General features: G+C 33.8%; 1 pseudogene; it reads right to left on the minus strand.

Annotated features, from left to right (window-relative positions):
* Positions 1-10,908: 10,908 nt before the first annotated feature.
* LOC100920718 lies at positions 10,909-11,253 on the minus strand (annotated as a pseudogene).
* Positions 11,254-17,410: the final 6,157 nt, after the last annotated feature.

Here is a 17,410-nt window from a genome sequence, read left to right on the forward strand (position 1 = left end):
GGGGGAGAGTGAGGAGACTAGGAGGGATGGGCTTTGGTGTCCCCCAAAAAAATCTAACTAGAAACAGAAAAGAGGGCTGGATTTTTTTAATCGTCCTCAGAAGCAGAATCGCCAGCGGAATTGGACGCAGCTCCTTCCACCTAATCTCTCCAGTGGAAACTGCATATTGAAATCTTTCTATAAACCGGGACTTTGAACAAGTTTCTGATAGCAACCAACAGTGTACACTGGGCTCAAGCCGAGCTCGGAACAAAGAAACCCGCAGACCGCAGTGGATCTTAAGGCACTTCAGCTCGGTGCAGGGATGAAATCCTCCTGATACTAGACACAAGTACTAACGAGGTCACAGAAAACACTTTATCTGATATGCTTTTGCTTATTTCACTGCAATTCCCAGGAATAACAACTCAATTCTCTCTCTCTCTCTCTCTCTCTCTCTCTCTCTCTCTTCCTCCTCCTCCTCCTTTTTCTCCTCCTCCTCCTGCTCCCTTCCTTCTCTTCTTCCTTCTCCCCCTCCCTCCATCACTCTCCCCGACCCTCTCCGAGTGTTTTTGTTTTCTTTTGGAGAGCGGGAGCCTTGGCTGTCCTTTCTCGGTTGAACGCCCTGCAGCTCGGAATTTGGCAGTCTGTGGGGATTTCGCGAGAGTCTAGAGAACTTTCAATTTGTTTGCTAAAGACTTGGAATAAACTCTGCCGGTGTTCAAGGGTTGTGAACAAAGAAGAGAGAAAGGGGGCGGGAGTGGAGAATGGTAGGAAGGAGGAGTGGAAAGGAGGGACGGGGTGTGGGGGGGAAACAAAAGGGGGAGAGAGAGTGAAAGAGAGTTATACAGAAAGTGGGAAGAGAGAGGAAGGGAGAGACAGACACAGAAAAAGAGAAATAAAAAGAGAGAGAGTTAGTTGTTGGAGTTTTTTTTTTTTTTTCCTCCGTTGGGAAGAAAAAAACCGGTGATAGAAAGATGTCCTAGATGTTCCAGAGACACGTAAGTTTTGCTGGAAGATAAGGGCAGGGAGTGAAATGCAGATTTTTTTGGGCGTTGGCGGTGCCCGTGACCTAGAATGACCTTTCCCCTGCCCCCCCCCCCAGGGGAGCGAAGTTGAAAGGGGTTTCAGCGGGGAGTCTCTTCAAGAGGGGAGCTAGACTTGGGGCGGAGTCGGGGGCGGGGGGAGACGCAGTGGAAAGGTGGAAGGAGATTGGGATCATCTTTCCTTCCTCCCTCACCCACACCTTTTTCCGCAGTGCCGGGTCATCGAGCTTCTTGGGTTAGCTGCTCAGTACCGATTGCTTACTTTTTTATGAAGCATAATTACTCTGCACCGAAGTGGTATTTACAACAGTCACATCAACTGTGGTACACAGCAGACTGTTAACGATAACTGCTCAGTGGCTGATAAAAGCTGAGCAGGAAGTGTCAGCTCTCATAAACCACCCCAATAGCTTTCAGTAATCACCCTAGACACCCGACCAGCATTACAGAAAACAGGGACATTGCTGGACCACTTGCATTCAGTGTTGTTGAACTTTTTTTCCCATGGCTGGGGCGGGGAGAGGAGTGGGTAACATATGTGAATATCATGGTGTTTTGGGAGGAATCTGGACACATTTACAGGAGAGCAGTGAGACTGGGAATCTCCCTTCTGTCAACAGCAGCATTTTTCAGAGTCAAGATTGTGAGCCCCCAATGAGCATGAATCAGTTCTAGGTCCTACAAGAAAGCTCAGGAAAGTTTGTTATTGTTTCAAACTTCATGACTGTCATTTAAAGAAATGATTAACAAAATCTACCTCTCATAGCTTTGTTCTCTTTTTCCCCCGGGCTTCATTTATCCTCTCTTTAGCCATTACCATCCTTTACCTCTTATCGCCTCCCCCCAATTTATTTTCTTAACCTATTCCCTAGGTTTTCATTGTTCTATACTCATCATTTTTTTTTTCATTGTTTCTGTCCTCTCCTTTTTTGATCTCTTTTCTTCTTTTCCTCCTTCCTACTTTTCCGCACTTTTTTTCCCTCATCCCTTCTCCTGAAGTTAATTGGCTTTCTCAAAGCTGCTTCACATCTTTATTTAGGGGAGTCATCTCATGCTTTCAATGCCACCAGTTTTTTTTTTTAATTAAATGTCACTTAGCAAAATTGTCATTCGGTTGATTCTTGTTTGTTTACAAGTTATATGCCTTTTTCTCTCCAGTTCATCCTGTTAATAAGTTCAAAAGAGGAGAGAGACCCTATATTTTCACAAACTCATGAACTGTGAGAATTTTAAAAAGCATCTTAGAAATCATATGGTGCCAGTGCCTACTTTTACAAATAAGGACTTAGATTTTTCCCTCAAGGCTCCATCCAGTAAGAGGAAATCAGTTCTGTTAACAGACACTACTTCCAACCCTTATTGTTTTCTTATTGGTTTCTCTTTTCCCAGGCTAGCAACTGCCCTCTGTAAAATGCCATTGTAAGTTCTTCCTTCCTCTCCACCTATACTTGCTACCAAATTGGTTAATATCTGTGATTTAAACTTAGTAATTATAGAAGTCAATAATGACATTAAAAATCACTATTCTATGTAACACCCTATCCTCTGTTCATCTCTATTTCATTATCACTTTCTTCCCTCTTTACTGAATATGTAATGTGAATATGTTTTTTATCCTTTTCTTTCCCACTTACAAGCTCTTATGAAATGAAATTATCTTTTCATTTTTCTCCTTTTTAAATAGTGCTAGTCCTTTTTGTAATGGCAAGAAACTGGAAACTGAGTGGATGCCCATCAGTTGGGGAATGGCTAAATAAGTTATAGTATATGAATATTATGGAATAACATTGTTTTATACAAAATGATCAGCAGATTATTTCAGAAAGGCCTGGGATGAACCAATGCTAAGTGAAGTGAGCAAAACCAAGAGAACATTGTACACAGCAACAAGAAGTTTATATGCAATGATCAATTCTGATGTATGTACCTCTTTTCAACAGCAAGGTGATTCAGGCCACTTCCAATAGACTTGTGATGGAGAGAGCCATCTGCATCCAGAAAGTGGACTATGGGAACTGAATGTGGATCACAACATAATATTTCACCTTTTTTGTTGTTATTTGCTTGCTTTTTGTTTTCTTTCTTATATTTTTTCCTTTTTGATCTAACTTTCCTTGGGCAGCATGATAATTGTGGAAATATGTATAGAAGAAGTGCATATGTTTAACATATACTGAATTGCTATCTAAGGGAGGGGGTGGGAAAAAGGGAGGGAGAAAAATTTGAAATACAAGGTTTTGCAAAGATGAATGTTGAAAATTATGCTTATATTTTGAAAATAAAAAGCTAAAAAAAAATTAAATAGTGCCATCACAAAACATTTTAAACATAAAATAACAAATTCCTAATTTGATCAATATATGTTTAATGCATGGAATAAATATAACACACACAAAAACCCTGTATTTGGTAAATTATGACACTTTTCTCCACAGATTCCTTAAAAGAGTCTTCAAAATATAGAAAAGTTAATTTCCTTGAAGATACCCTGAAATGTGTATACATGTGTTTCTTTTTCCTCTTGCAAAAAACTCCTATCTTCTCCTTAATTACTTTCCCTGTTGTTTCTTTCAGTCTTCAACTTGAGACTTCCTCATCTCTCACAGTACAAAGTCAGTACAAAATATAATTCCCAAATTAATGTAACTATTATTTTTTAACATTGTAAAATTAGTAAAGACGTCAGGTGGCTAAATGGATGAAACAGGACCGCAAATTAGGATAGACCCTAAAGTTCAAGTCGGTCCTTAGACACTTATTAGATATGTCATTATGAAAAAATCACTTAAATTCTGTTTGCCTCAATTTCCTCAACTGTAAAAAAATGGAAACAATAATTTGACCTTCCCTCAGGGTTGTTGAGAGGATCAAATAAGAGAGTTATAAAGTGCTTAGCACAGTGTTTAGCCCATAATAGGAAATATATAAATGCTAATTATTATTATTAATTGAGTTCAATTCAATTCAACAAATATTTAATAGGCACATATACAAAGTTGCATCTTAGATTTAAGGATATTACCTCAAAGTTCAAATCAACTGGTTTGTAAAACTCCAAATGTTATGTATAGAAACTTTAAACTACTCATTATTAAGAGCTTATTACTTTCTATTTGTATTTCTCATCTCTTACCTTTTGATCCACATATGTGATGTCACCAGAGTATGGAACTCCTAATGTGGAAACTTTCATCATTGCTGGAGTTTGACAACTCATTGATAATTGATAATCACTAATAGATTACGTGATTCATCCACAGTCATATATATCAAAGGAAAAACTTGATTCTGGATCCTGCACTGCCTCTTTTTTCTTGCCATCCTTTTCTTTCCTCTTCCCCTTTTCCATTCACATCTTATTTTGCCCTCTTTTTTCTAGAGTATTTTGTATTTGATAATTGCATCCCTTCCTCTTTTCCCAACCCATGTAATCTTTATTGTCAGTCAGGTAAATAACTTAGTAATGCCTCCTTTGCTCTTTACAAGAAACTGCAGATTTCACATTATGTGAAGCCTTTCTTGAGATTCTTCCATGAGGATGTGTTAGCAGTATCATAATTTTTCCATATTATTTTACCAAATAATAAGATATATGGTAAACAGTATGCTTACTGAGTTCTTCACCTTGTCATTATCTACTCTCTTATGGAACTTATTTTCACACTCTCCTTGCCTTGAAAATAGTAACTGCTCAATTCAAATCCAACAACTGTTCTAGGCATTAGATATACAAAAATAAAAACTAAAGTACTTCTTTTTTGGAGGAGTGAGGGGCTAAGATGGTCTTTCAATTTACTAAAAGGGTGTTTTATAAATAAACAAATATATAAACTAGAATGACAGAAGTCAACAGGAGAGATCTGATAGACATGATGGATTGAAGGAAGGATTTCCTATAACTGGAAGCTGTATAAAAGGCAAAAAAGAGATGTTACCTACATTGGATCTTATAAAGAAGAGAAGGATTTCCAAAGTCAAGGGAATATACTCTAGAAGTAAGGAAAAGAGAAAGACCTTTCCTCAAATAATTAAGGTGGCAAAGGACTGTATAATATCAAGGAACACCTCATAACCTAGTTTGGCTGAAGCATTAACTTTAAGAAAGGTAGTAGTAAAATAAACCCACTCATGAAAGGACTTTGATGGCAAAGCAGAGTTGCCAGTTTTAACCTTTCCACTACTGGGGACATACTGAAGATTTTAAAACAGACATAATGAATAAAGCACAGGATTTGGAGTGTGGAAGACCTCAATTCAAATCTCTCTTCAGACATTTAATAACACTATAACCCTAGGCAAATCACTTCTGCAACTCCCCATTTCTACCACTACCACTACTAAATATAAACTCCTGATCCTTCTATTCAAGGTGCTCACAAAGGTTTAAAAGGCATATTTAGCTCCTCAAAAACCAGCTAGTCTCTTTCTAACACTTTTACAATACCCCCAAAGACTTGCAGTACCACCTTGTGGTGTAGACTCACTTGAAAGTACACAAGTAATCTCCTCCTTGAGGAACTTTCACCATCCAAGTATTTCACTATCTTTACTCACCAAGGATTCTTCAAAAAAAACTATACAAAAAATATTCTTCCTTCTTTGAGGAGCACACTTTGTAAGAAATTTTCCCCCATCTCTCAAGGTCTAATATTTAAAATTTATGATAACTTAAATTTGGAATCAATCATAAGGTGCTTTCTAGAAATTCTTCCTTTTCTGGATCAATAGATAGATTTTGGGCTCACACTACCCAGAGAATTCAAAAATGCCCTCTCTCCTTTTTTCAGGAGTTCTAGAACATTATTCATCAACTATTTCCTTGAGTCAGGTGAAGATACATATATCTTGTGTTTGCCATGTGCTTCTGAAGAAAAGCTATTCATGCCCTTCTTGAAAATATGTGTGGAAATGGAAGTCTGTTCTCAAAATCTCTCGTCTCTGAACTATTTTTAGAAGAGAAAATTCAAAGGTAGAATATGTCAAGAATTTGAGGTTCATCAACTCCCGTTTGAAATGCCTAGACAAGCATATGCTATTTACCATGCTAAAAGTAGACACCTATTCTTCCTTATGAGGAGGAAATAACACAGAGGAACAGGTTTTCCTTCTCTGCAGAAGGAAAGTATACCCTAGTATTTCCTGTTCCATCTTCTCAAAGTCTAGGAGGAAGGGGAGAAAAAGATGGAAGAGAGACAGACAAACAGACAGACAGATAGACAATCAGAAAGAGAAGAGGAAGAGGAGGAGGAGGAGGAGGGGGAGGAGCAAGAGGAGGAGGAGGAGGGAAGGGAGGGAGGGAAAAAGAAGGCAGGAAAAAAGAAAAAACAAAGGAAGGAAGGAAGAAAAGCTGATAGAAATTTGTAAGAATTAGGGGTATTCCCCAATTAATAAATGACCAAAGGGTATAAACTGATAGTTATTAAAGGAAGAAACCACAACTAACAATAATCTCGTGGGAAAATGTTCTAAATTACTTATGAACTGAAAAAAATGCAAATTAAAGCAATTTTGAGACTCTACTTCACACTTATAAGACTGGCAAAGATGGCAAAAAAGGCGGGGGGAAATGACAAAAGTTGGAGGGGCTACAGGAAAATAGTTGCATTAATGCACTTTTGGAGGAGTTGTAAAGTAGTCTAGGCAATAAAAAACAATTTCCTTTTAACCAGCTATATCTGTATAGCTAACCAGAATAGTTGGTTAGGCAAGAATAATAAAGATAAAAAATAAATAAATAAATAAGGCGGTCTATACATACCATTTCCTAAACTATACTATAAGAGAGTAGTCATTTAAAATTATTTGGTGCTGGTTTGTAGGAGAGAGGCATTCAGTAGAACAGACTATATCACAACAAAGAAGCAAAGAAACACAGTAGAATAATATTTGATCAGTTCAAAGATCCTAGTTGCTGGTGCAAGAACTCACAATTTGACAATATCAGCTGGGAAAATTGAAAAAGTCTAACAGAAATTTGATTTAGACCAATAGCTGAGAAAAAAATAGAAGAAAGGGGTCTATATGTATAAAAATATGATAGCAGCTCTTTTCATGATAGCCAAAAATTGGAAACTAAGGGGTTGTTCACCTATTAAAAGGAATAACTAAGCAAATTGGGGCACATGAATGCAATGGAATACTATTATACTGTAAGAAATTATGAAATATAAAATTTCAGACAAAACTAGCAAGACCTTTATAAACTGATACAGAGCTAAGTAAGCAGAATTAGGAAAATAATTTAATCAATGATAATATTATAACAAAAAACAACTTTAGAACTCCAATCAATGAAATGATAAACTACATGTCCAAAGAATGATACTTAATTCCCAACAGAAAGATGATGGACTTAAAATGCAGAAAGAGATGTATATTTTTAGTAACAGTTAACATGGGAATCTGTTTTGCTAAATTATCTAGATTTGTTTTGAGAAATTTTTAATTTTTGTTCAGTGGATAAAAGGAAATAAAGAAAGAAAAGATTTCAAAAAGGGAAACATGTTTCTTGGGGGGGAATGAACTAAATGAGCTAAGGAACTAAAAAATAAAAAATAATCATTAGTCTCTCTGAAAAACAAGACTAAAAGAAAATATTAAAAATCATATTTCAAGAAATAATAAATGAAAACTTCCCATATTTAGTAGAATCAAAAGGCAAAGAAAAATGAGGGGGGGAGAGAAGGAGGGGGAAATCTCTGGTTACTTCCTAAAAAAAATACAACTCCAAATATTTACCACCAAGATTGTCATATTCAAAATCCAGAACTTTCCACAACAAAGGGGGAAAAAAACACCACAAGCATCTAGAAAGAAAACAATTAAAGTACCAAAGAGCCACAGTAAGGATCACACAAAACTTGACAGCAAGGATTGTAAAAAAAGTAAATCGTGTAATGCCATGTTTCTTTTTTGTTGTTGTTAATTTAATTTAATTTAATTTTTTAGGTTATACCTGCACATTCATTTTTAACACATCTCCATAGAAGTCATGTTGGGGAAGAAAAATCAAAAGAGAGGGAAAATCCACTAGAAAGAAAAGAAAAAAAAGGATAGAAATAGTATGTTTCATTACACAGTCTCCAAAGTTCTCTCTGTATGGATATGGCATTTTTCGTCCAAAGTTTTTTGGAAATGTTTTGGATTACTGTATTGCTGAGAACTAAGTTTATTATAGTTGATCATCATACAATCTTGCTGTTGCTATGTACAGTGTTTTCCTGGTTCTACTCATTTACTCAGCATCAGCTCATGTAAATCTTTCCAGACTTTTCTGAAATCAGACTGCTCATTATTTATTATAGAACAATTCCTATACCATAACTTACTTAGCCATTCCTTCTTTTGTCATATTGTCCAATCTAATAGGTGTGATACATCCAATTTCAGAGTTGTTTTAATTTGTATTTCTTTGATCCAAAGTGATTTAGAGCACTTTTTCATATGCCTATAGTTAGTTTTGATTTCTTCATCTGAAAACTGGCTGTTCATATCCTTTGACCATTTATCAATTGGGAAAAAGCTTATATATTTATAAATTTAATTGAGTTATCTATTTGAGAAATAAGGCCTCTATTAGAAACATTTGCTATAAAGATTGTTTCCTAGCTTTCTGCTTTCTTCTAATATCTGTTGCTTTGGTTTTGTTTGTATAAAAGCTTTTTAATTTATATAACCAAAATGATATATTTTATATTATTTAATGCTCTCTCTTATTTTATCACAGAGTTTTCCCATTCCCATAGATTTGATGCATAAGCTCTTCTAAATTGCTTATGGTATAACGTTTTATCTCTAAATCATGTACCCATTTTGTCCTTGTCTTGGTATGTTGTATGAGATAATGGCCTATTCCTAATTTGTGTCATAGTGTTTTCCAGTCTTCCCAGAAATTTTTGTCAAATAGTGAGTTTTTATCTGAAAAGCTAGGATTTTAAGTTATTAAACACTAGATTACTATGATCATTAAGTACTTTTCTTGTATACTAAGCCTATTTCACTGATCTATCATTCTATTTCTTAGTACCAGATAGTTTTAAAGATTATTAGTTTATGATACAGTTTGAAATTGGATATTGCTAGGCCATCTTCCTTTGTAATTTTTTTCATTATTAATTTCCTTGATATTCTTGATTTTTTGTTCTTTCAGATGAATTTCATTCATATTTTCCCTAGCACATTAAATAACTTTTTGATAGCATTAGATAAGTAAATTAGTTTAGGGTTTATTGTCATTTTTATTCATTGTCTCAGCCTAGCCTTGAGCAATTGATATTTTTCCAACTTTTTAAATCTGATTTTATTTGTGTGAAAAGTGTTTTGTAATTGTGTACATATATTTCCTGGGCTTTTCTTGGCAGGTAGACTCCCAAGTATTTTATCTTGTTTTGTTTTATTTTAATTTTTTTTATTTCGATAGTATTTTATTTTTCCAATTACATGTAAAAACAGTTTTCAACATTCATTTTTTTTAAGATTTTGACTTCCAATTTTTTTCTCCCTCCTTCTCTCCCCAACCCCTCTGCCAAGATAGCAAAAAATCTAATATAGGTTATACATATACAATCATTTTAACCATATTTTCATATTAGTTATGGTGTAATAGAAAAATCAGAACAAAAGGGAAAAACCACAAGAAAAAAAAAAGCAAACCAAAAACGAACAAATAACAACAATGGTGAAAATAGTATACTTCAATCCACATTCACTCTCCATAGCTCTCTCTGGATATGGATGGCATTTTCTATCCCAAAATTATTGAGAACTGTCTTACTCTACTCTATGGCTGAGAAGAGCTAAGTCTATCATACTTGATCATCACATATTCTTGCTATTACTGTGTACAATGTTGTCCTGGTTCTGCTCACTTCACTCAACATCAGTTCATGTAAGTATTTCCAGATTTTTCTTAAGTTCCAGTCTGAAGATTTTCTAGCCTTATAGAACATTTCTGATCATTTCTGATAGAACAATAATATTCTATTATATACATTACATTCATCTGCTATAATTTATTCAGCCATTCCCCAATTGATGGGCATCCATCCAATTTCCAATTCCTTATCACTACAAAAGGAGCTGCTGCAACCATTTTTGCACATGTAGGTTCTTTCCCTTTTTTTAATGATCTCTTTGGGATACAGTCCCATCAGTGACACTGATGGATCAAAGGGTATACACGATTTCATAGGATTTGAGGCATAATTCCAAATTGCTCTCCATAATGGCCAGATCATTTTACAACTCCACGAACAATGCATTAATGTTCCAGTTTTCCCACTTCTCCTCCAACATTTATCATTATCTTTTCCTGTCACCTTAGCCAAACTGATAAGTATGAGGTGGTACCTCAGGTGGTTTTAGTTTGCATTTCTCTAATCAATGGTAAGTTAGAGCATTTTCTATATGACTATAAATGGCTTTAATTTCTTCATCTGAAAATTGTCGCTTCATATATTCAACAATTGGGGAATGACTTGTATTCTTACAAATTTGACTCAGTTCTCCATATATTTTAGTGAAGCCATTAACAGAAACATTGGCTTTAAAAATTGTTTCCTAGCTTTCTGCTTCCTTTCTACTCCTTGGCAGCATTTTTGTTGTGCAAAACTTTTTTTTTAGTTTAATGTACTCAAAATTATCCATTTTTGCATTTCATAATGTTTTCTAGTTCTTCTTTGGTCATAAATTCCTGCCTTCTCCAAACATTTGGCAGATAACTAATATGCTTATAGAGTAATACCACATTTCAAAAAAAAAATTATCATAGCCCATAATAATTTACCCTAAGTAATATTCTATGGGGTAAAAAGATAGATCTTTGAAAACAACAACAAGCTTTGAAAAATAAATTGTACAAAAGTATTCTTTACTTTCGTACAATTTATTTTGCAATGGTTTGCTCTGACATGCTTGTAATGATATCAGAATCACCTGAATCATTGATAGCTAGTATACATACTTTGTAGTAGTGTAGTACCACATGCCATACCCAATTCAATAATGTTGCCACTGTAGTGATATACATCAGTTTTGGCCAACATAGCTTAACGTTCAATCTCTGATTTCATCAGGACTGGGCAGTTGTTGACTAAGATTACCAATCTGTCTTTGCCTTGCTGATCATTTTCAGGTTCTATTTGTAGCCTATCATGTATTTGCCACTTTTCATGATCAGCTGGAAACTCAAGTTGATGAACTCCAGTGACTTTTTTGTCTTCTTTGCTGCCACAATCTTCCTGTCTGTGGTGAGGGAGGACCTTCAGCCAGATACCTGCAGCCAAGATAGCCTAGAAGTGGAAAAAGGAAAGATGGATCTTTAATGGAATAATTGAGTACTGAGTGGAAAGACTGAAATGCAAATACAGTTGTTAAGTGAAAACTAGAGAAGTGAATACATTTAGCCTTTAGAAGGGACTGGATAATAAGGAAGTGCTTACATTCTAATGATGGAAAAGTGACAAGTATCCCTGAAAAATCTTAACATCTTTATGTCATACTAAGAATTAAATAATAAATAATATATTATTATTAACATAATATATAATATACTAATATTATATTATCAATATATTAATATATCGATATATAAATTAATATATTAATAAAATGTATTAATTATTAGTTATATTATATTAATATAATATAATTATATTAAATAAATAATAAACAAATAAAAGAACTGGTAGGTAGTTTTCTTTTGTTTTGAAGGTCTTAAGAGGGGAAAGATAAAAGACTGGAAAAAAGGAATACAACAAAGAATAAATAAAAAGAAAGTGAATGGAATTTATCATGTCTCAAAATTGGGATATTCAAGAATAATATACAAACATGAAAACAGGGATAGATGTAAAGGCATCACCTAAGCCTTGTTGTCATTTGAACTAGACAATGAAGGATTGAACACTCACATACATACATACATACATATGTGTGTGTGTGTGTGTGTGTGTGTGTGTATAATGGCTTGAATGGGACCTATTGTTGATCAATCAATGAAAACCACAGTGATTTGAGGCATGGTCCAATGCCATAAACCCCAAGATATCTTGGAAGCCAAACTGAGATCTATTAAAGATCTTAGCTTAAATAAGCCAAGGTCTCTCCCTGCATCCCAATTTCAGTCATCCTAATCTATATCTTGCCACTGGCCAGATGGCTCTGGAAGAGAAAGTAAGACTGGTGACCTTGCAAAGACCTCCCTCACTAAAATACAATTCACTTGCATGACATGGTATCACCTCCCTGATGTTATGGTCTCCTTGAGAATGAAACATGAGCAACCTTTATGAAGTACGAGTAGAAGCTACCACAGGAGACCCAACTGAAACTGGCCAGTTGGGCAACACATCTCTTTCTTTCTTTCTTTTTTACTTCTTCTTCCCTCTGTCCACATAAGGTATCAGATCCTTACTTGCATGTACTCTGCCCAAAAGATCATAAATTTTGACAATTTATAAATTTGCCACCCTAAAATATAGGAGCAGTATTTATCCTTTGAGGATCCAGTCCATGATTTGAGAACCAACTTGAAGGAAATAGTCCAGAAACTATTGACCTTAGGCAAGTTTTATTTTTCTTAAATTTCTCAGTACTTATCTCTATTCAATTTACCCTTGTTTTACATACTTCTCTTAGTTTTCTACATAGCTTGGATTTCAAACCCTCACGTGAAAAATTTTATATAAAGATTTTTTCCCCAGTCAATAATTCTACTTTTTATCCTAGGCACATTTTGTTTATTCAAAAGTTTCTCAATTTCATGTAAGCACAAAAAACTATTTTGTATTATATAGTTTCTTCTATCACTTACTATGTTAAAATTATTAACCAAACCAAACAATATGGCAATTGTATCTGTTAGAATATACAATATTATACATCCATTACTCATTCATTCTGCTAAGGAAGGTAAGTTCCATTATCTGTCTTCTGGAACCTATATTTATTTATTATATTTAACGTGAGTTCTGCTTCCTTTTTATGATGTTTTCACTTACATTATTTTCTATTTATATTTTGTATAATGTTCTCAGTTCTGCTTTCTTCACTTGCATCTTACATTTATTCATGTTTACATTTTTGTTGCATTATATTTTGTATTTTTTTGGTTCTACTTTCTTTACTCTGCATCTTGTGTTTTCTTATGTTTGAATTCTTCACATTCATTGTTTTTTATGGCATGATAATATGCACATTACACGATTTATTCACTAACTGATAAATACTAAATTTGTTTCCAATATTTTTAGCTAACACACATACATATACACACAATATTGCTATGATTACTATAATTTATTGAATTTTTTCCTTTGTCTTTAGTCTTCTTGAAATATGCATAGTAATAGAATTAGTATGTCAAATGCAAACAATTTAATCATTTATTTGCAAACTATCATATAATTTGAAAGTTTCCAGAACAGTTGAGCCAATAATCCCTAACTCCACTGACTTTGCCTTACTGCTTATCTTCCCCAAATTCCTATGACTTTATTTCAACCTTCTATTATCTCTGTCAAATTATTAATTATGGCATAAAACATCAAAGTCCCTTTAATTTGCAATCATTTTATTATTTGTAATTTAGAGATTTCACATGGTTGCTAATAGTTTAAGATTTCTTATTTAGAAATTTTTTTATATCTTTTTTTAATCACATTAGGGAATAGCCCCTTGACATATTTTTGTCACATCAAATCTTGTAAATCAGACTTTTCATTTATGCCAAGCTTTTCCTCTATTCCACAGTTTCTCTTCTAATTCTAGGATATTCTAGATTCATACAAAACCTTTTTAGTTTTATGTAAGAAAATATTTATATTTTGTCCCCTGTGATCACATTTATTTCTTATTATATAGTCAATTACAAAATTGATTTTAGTTACTACCTTTTATTAGAAGATTGACTGAAGTAAATGTAGTTAGAAATATTAGTACAAGGACTTTTCATTCAACCTCTGAATTTTTCTTCAGTATTACAAGTACAAATATCCTCCATGAATTTGTTATAACATATGTCTTTCATGACTCTTCCCTCAAGCTGTTACTAAAACCTGTCAATTTTATCCTTGTAATGTTCTTATATATGCCTCCTTTTTCCCTCTGACATTGTCATCACTTTGTTACAGGCCCTCATCATCTTATACTTATATTACTGCAATAGCATGATGGTTGAGCTGCATGCTACAAGCCTCTCCCAACTCCAGTCTATATTTCACTGAGTGTTAAAAATGATATCTCTAAAGCACAGATCTGATGATCTTACATTTCTACTTCAATACATTTTAATTTTTTCCTATACTTTTCAGGAGAGAATATTAAAGCCTTTGTTTGGCTTTCATTGTCTTTCATAATCTTTTACCACTATCACCTTTTCAATCTTACATCTTATACTCCACACACTTACTCTTTAATCCAATAACACTGGCTTCCTTGCTGTTCCTCAAAGATGTTCTTCTTCCCAACTCTGGGTATTGTATGAAATATTTGCTCCTCTTTTCTCTAATTCATAGTATCCCTAGCTTTCTTCAAGTTCCATCTATACTCCTATTTTCTAAAGAAAACCTTTCCTAGTCTCTCTTATTTCTAATGCTTATAGGATAAAATGCATTTTTCCATTTTATGCAAAAGTAGTAAAGATTTGCAGTTAAACATTCATAGAAATTTACCTGAAGCTCAAAGTAGGAGAGAAAGAGAATTTGAGGATTTTTTCCAGATATGCAACATTGGGTGCTGAAATGGTTAGTTATAATACTAAATGTCCACTTTTTCATCCTAGCAGGTGATGTGTCTAAGTAGGGAACTATACAAGATCCATGGGTATTGAGTTGATAATTACACAGTAATAGGATAATAGACTGGATTGCTTTTAGGAAATTATAGAGCTTCATTAATGATCCTAACCTTCTCTCTCAAATAAAAACTCATCTTTTTCATCCCATTATTCTGCCAGTATTATTATTATATGACTGCAAGATCTGTAATCCCACAATCTCCAAAGAACTGGAAATTAACATTTCACAAAGAGTCAGAGAGAGATTCAATAAACACTTAATAAGTTCCTATTATGTGTCAGGGATGGAAATAAACTAAGTATTTAAAGAAAGGCATAAGACAGTCCTAATCTTAAGGTATTTTCAATCTAGTGGGGAATATAATATATTTAAAAAATTAAAACTGAAAAGAGATTAAAGTATCTGGCATAGGAGCTCAATAAAGTCCTATGACTAGGATGGGAAATTATATGAGGAAGTATGAATTCAAATTTGATTACATACTGTATAATGATGAGTTTCTAGAGATCATGAAATCCAGGATAGTAGTTAGGTAGAAAATGATTCATGGAAAACCAGAGGAAAACAAGTATAAACATCAAAGAAATTAAGAACTTCAAAGTAGAACAAAAATAAAGGATGTCATCAGTAAAATGTATGATAGGGAAAAAAAGAGGGAATGAATAAATGGTATAGAATCTGTATTACTAGAAGAAACATCCAAAGCCAAGAAATCACAAATCTTTATGAGTATTGGTTATGATCTGCTTTGAGACATAATCAAAAGGATTGGCTGCCCAAACTATTCCTCCTGGTATCCTACAAGATAAAAATGAAAGAGCCAAAGGATTGAGATGAGGGCAAAGTATGATCCATCTCTTTGCCACATTCAAAAAGAGGCATTGTTAATATTCTCTATATGTAGAGGATTCATATTATCCTTCCCCCAAAATAACAATGGTAATAACTTTCATTTTATATGTTGTAATATTTTCTATCATCTCACTTGAACAATATGGAATATATGGTTCCAAAGGCAAGTAAGCAAATCAGCCACTCACAGCAGACTGCATCAGAGAAATGATATATACTATTCTTATATTCACAATGAAGGAACTGCTCAAAGGCAGAGGAACTGAAAGCATATTAAACTTGCCAGTCATATTTAAGGTTCCTTCTCCATACTGCTGTCATTTGATCATACACATATTTGAATGGTTGTTCTATTTTGGGGAATTTACTTCAGCATGAAATTATTTACTTCAGTACATTGAATATTTAGAGAAAAAATAATAGAAAGTAATTTCTTAGAATTTCCAATGCTGCTGAAATCAGGATATAAGGATAAAACTCTATTTTTGGAGTTACCATGCCATTAAAAATATAAGAGAAAGGCATAAGATTTGGAGCCATTACAAATGAGAGAGAATCTTTCATACATATGGCTTTTAAAAATCATATCACTTCTTTTCAGTTGAGGACATTGGAGTTTTAATCAACCAAGGGTGTGCATGTGATTAAATTCAATCTAACAAACTTTTTTAAAGTACCTACAGTGTCTCAAGTATTGTTCTAAAATTTGGGTATATAAAAACAAAAATAAAAATTTTTGCTCTGCCAAGAGCAGAAGACACTGTAGCATTTTGTTGATTCATGATGGGTACAATATGCAGGATGTCTGGAAAAATAAAGAAATGGCAAATAACTCCAGTAATCTTTGCCAAGAAAACCCCAACTCAGATTACAAAGAGTCAGGACTGAAATGACTAAACAATCAACAAAGAGAGGAACTAGATTATCATGAAGACTTTATATAGCAAATGAGGAAATGTTTTATCTTATAGGGAACAGGGATCAGTAGAGCTTCTAGAGTACAGAAGTGATATGATTACAAAAAAAAAAAAAACACTTGAGTTAATTGACTTACACAAAACTTTGGTCACTTAATTCAATGTTTCTACATGCTGGGATTTTCCTCCCTCAAAATTTTTCATGTATCCTTTAAATAGAGCTAAGATAGATATGTGCCTGAAAGAGGGCAGCTAGATGAGTATAGTAGATAGAGGGCTAAGTCTGAGATCAAGAAGACACATCTTCAATAATTATAGCTATCTAGTGTTTGACAAACCCAAAGATCCCAACTTCTGGGATAATAATTCACTATTTAACAAAAACTGCTGGGAAAACTGGAAATAAGTATGGCAGAAACTAGGCATTGCTGGGAAAACTGGAAATTAGTATGGCAGAAACTAGGCATGAACCTACACTTAACACAATACACCAAGATAAGATCAAAATGGGTTCATAATTTGGCATAAAGAATGAGATTATAAATAAATTAGAACATAGGATAGTTTACTTCTCAGACTTGTGGAGGAGGAAGGAATTTGTGACCAAAGAAGAACTAGAGATAATTACTGATCACAAAAGAGAAATTTTTGATTATATAAAGTTAAAAAGCTTTTGTACAAACAAAACTAATGCAAACAAGATTAAAAGGGAAGCAGTAAACTGGGAAAACATTTTTACAGTTAAAGGTTCTGATAAAGGCCTCATTTCCAAAATATATAGAGAGCTGACTAATTTATAAGAAATCAAGCCATTCTCCAA

This window comes from Sarcophilus harrisii, chromosome 3 (assembly GCF_902635505.1).
Source record: "Sarcophilus harrisii chromosome 3, mSarHar1.11, whole genome shotgun sequence".
NCBI lineage: Eukaryota > Metazoa > Chordata > Mammalia > Dasyuromorphia > Dasyuridae > Sarcophilus > Sarcophilus harrisii.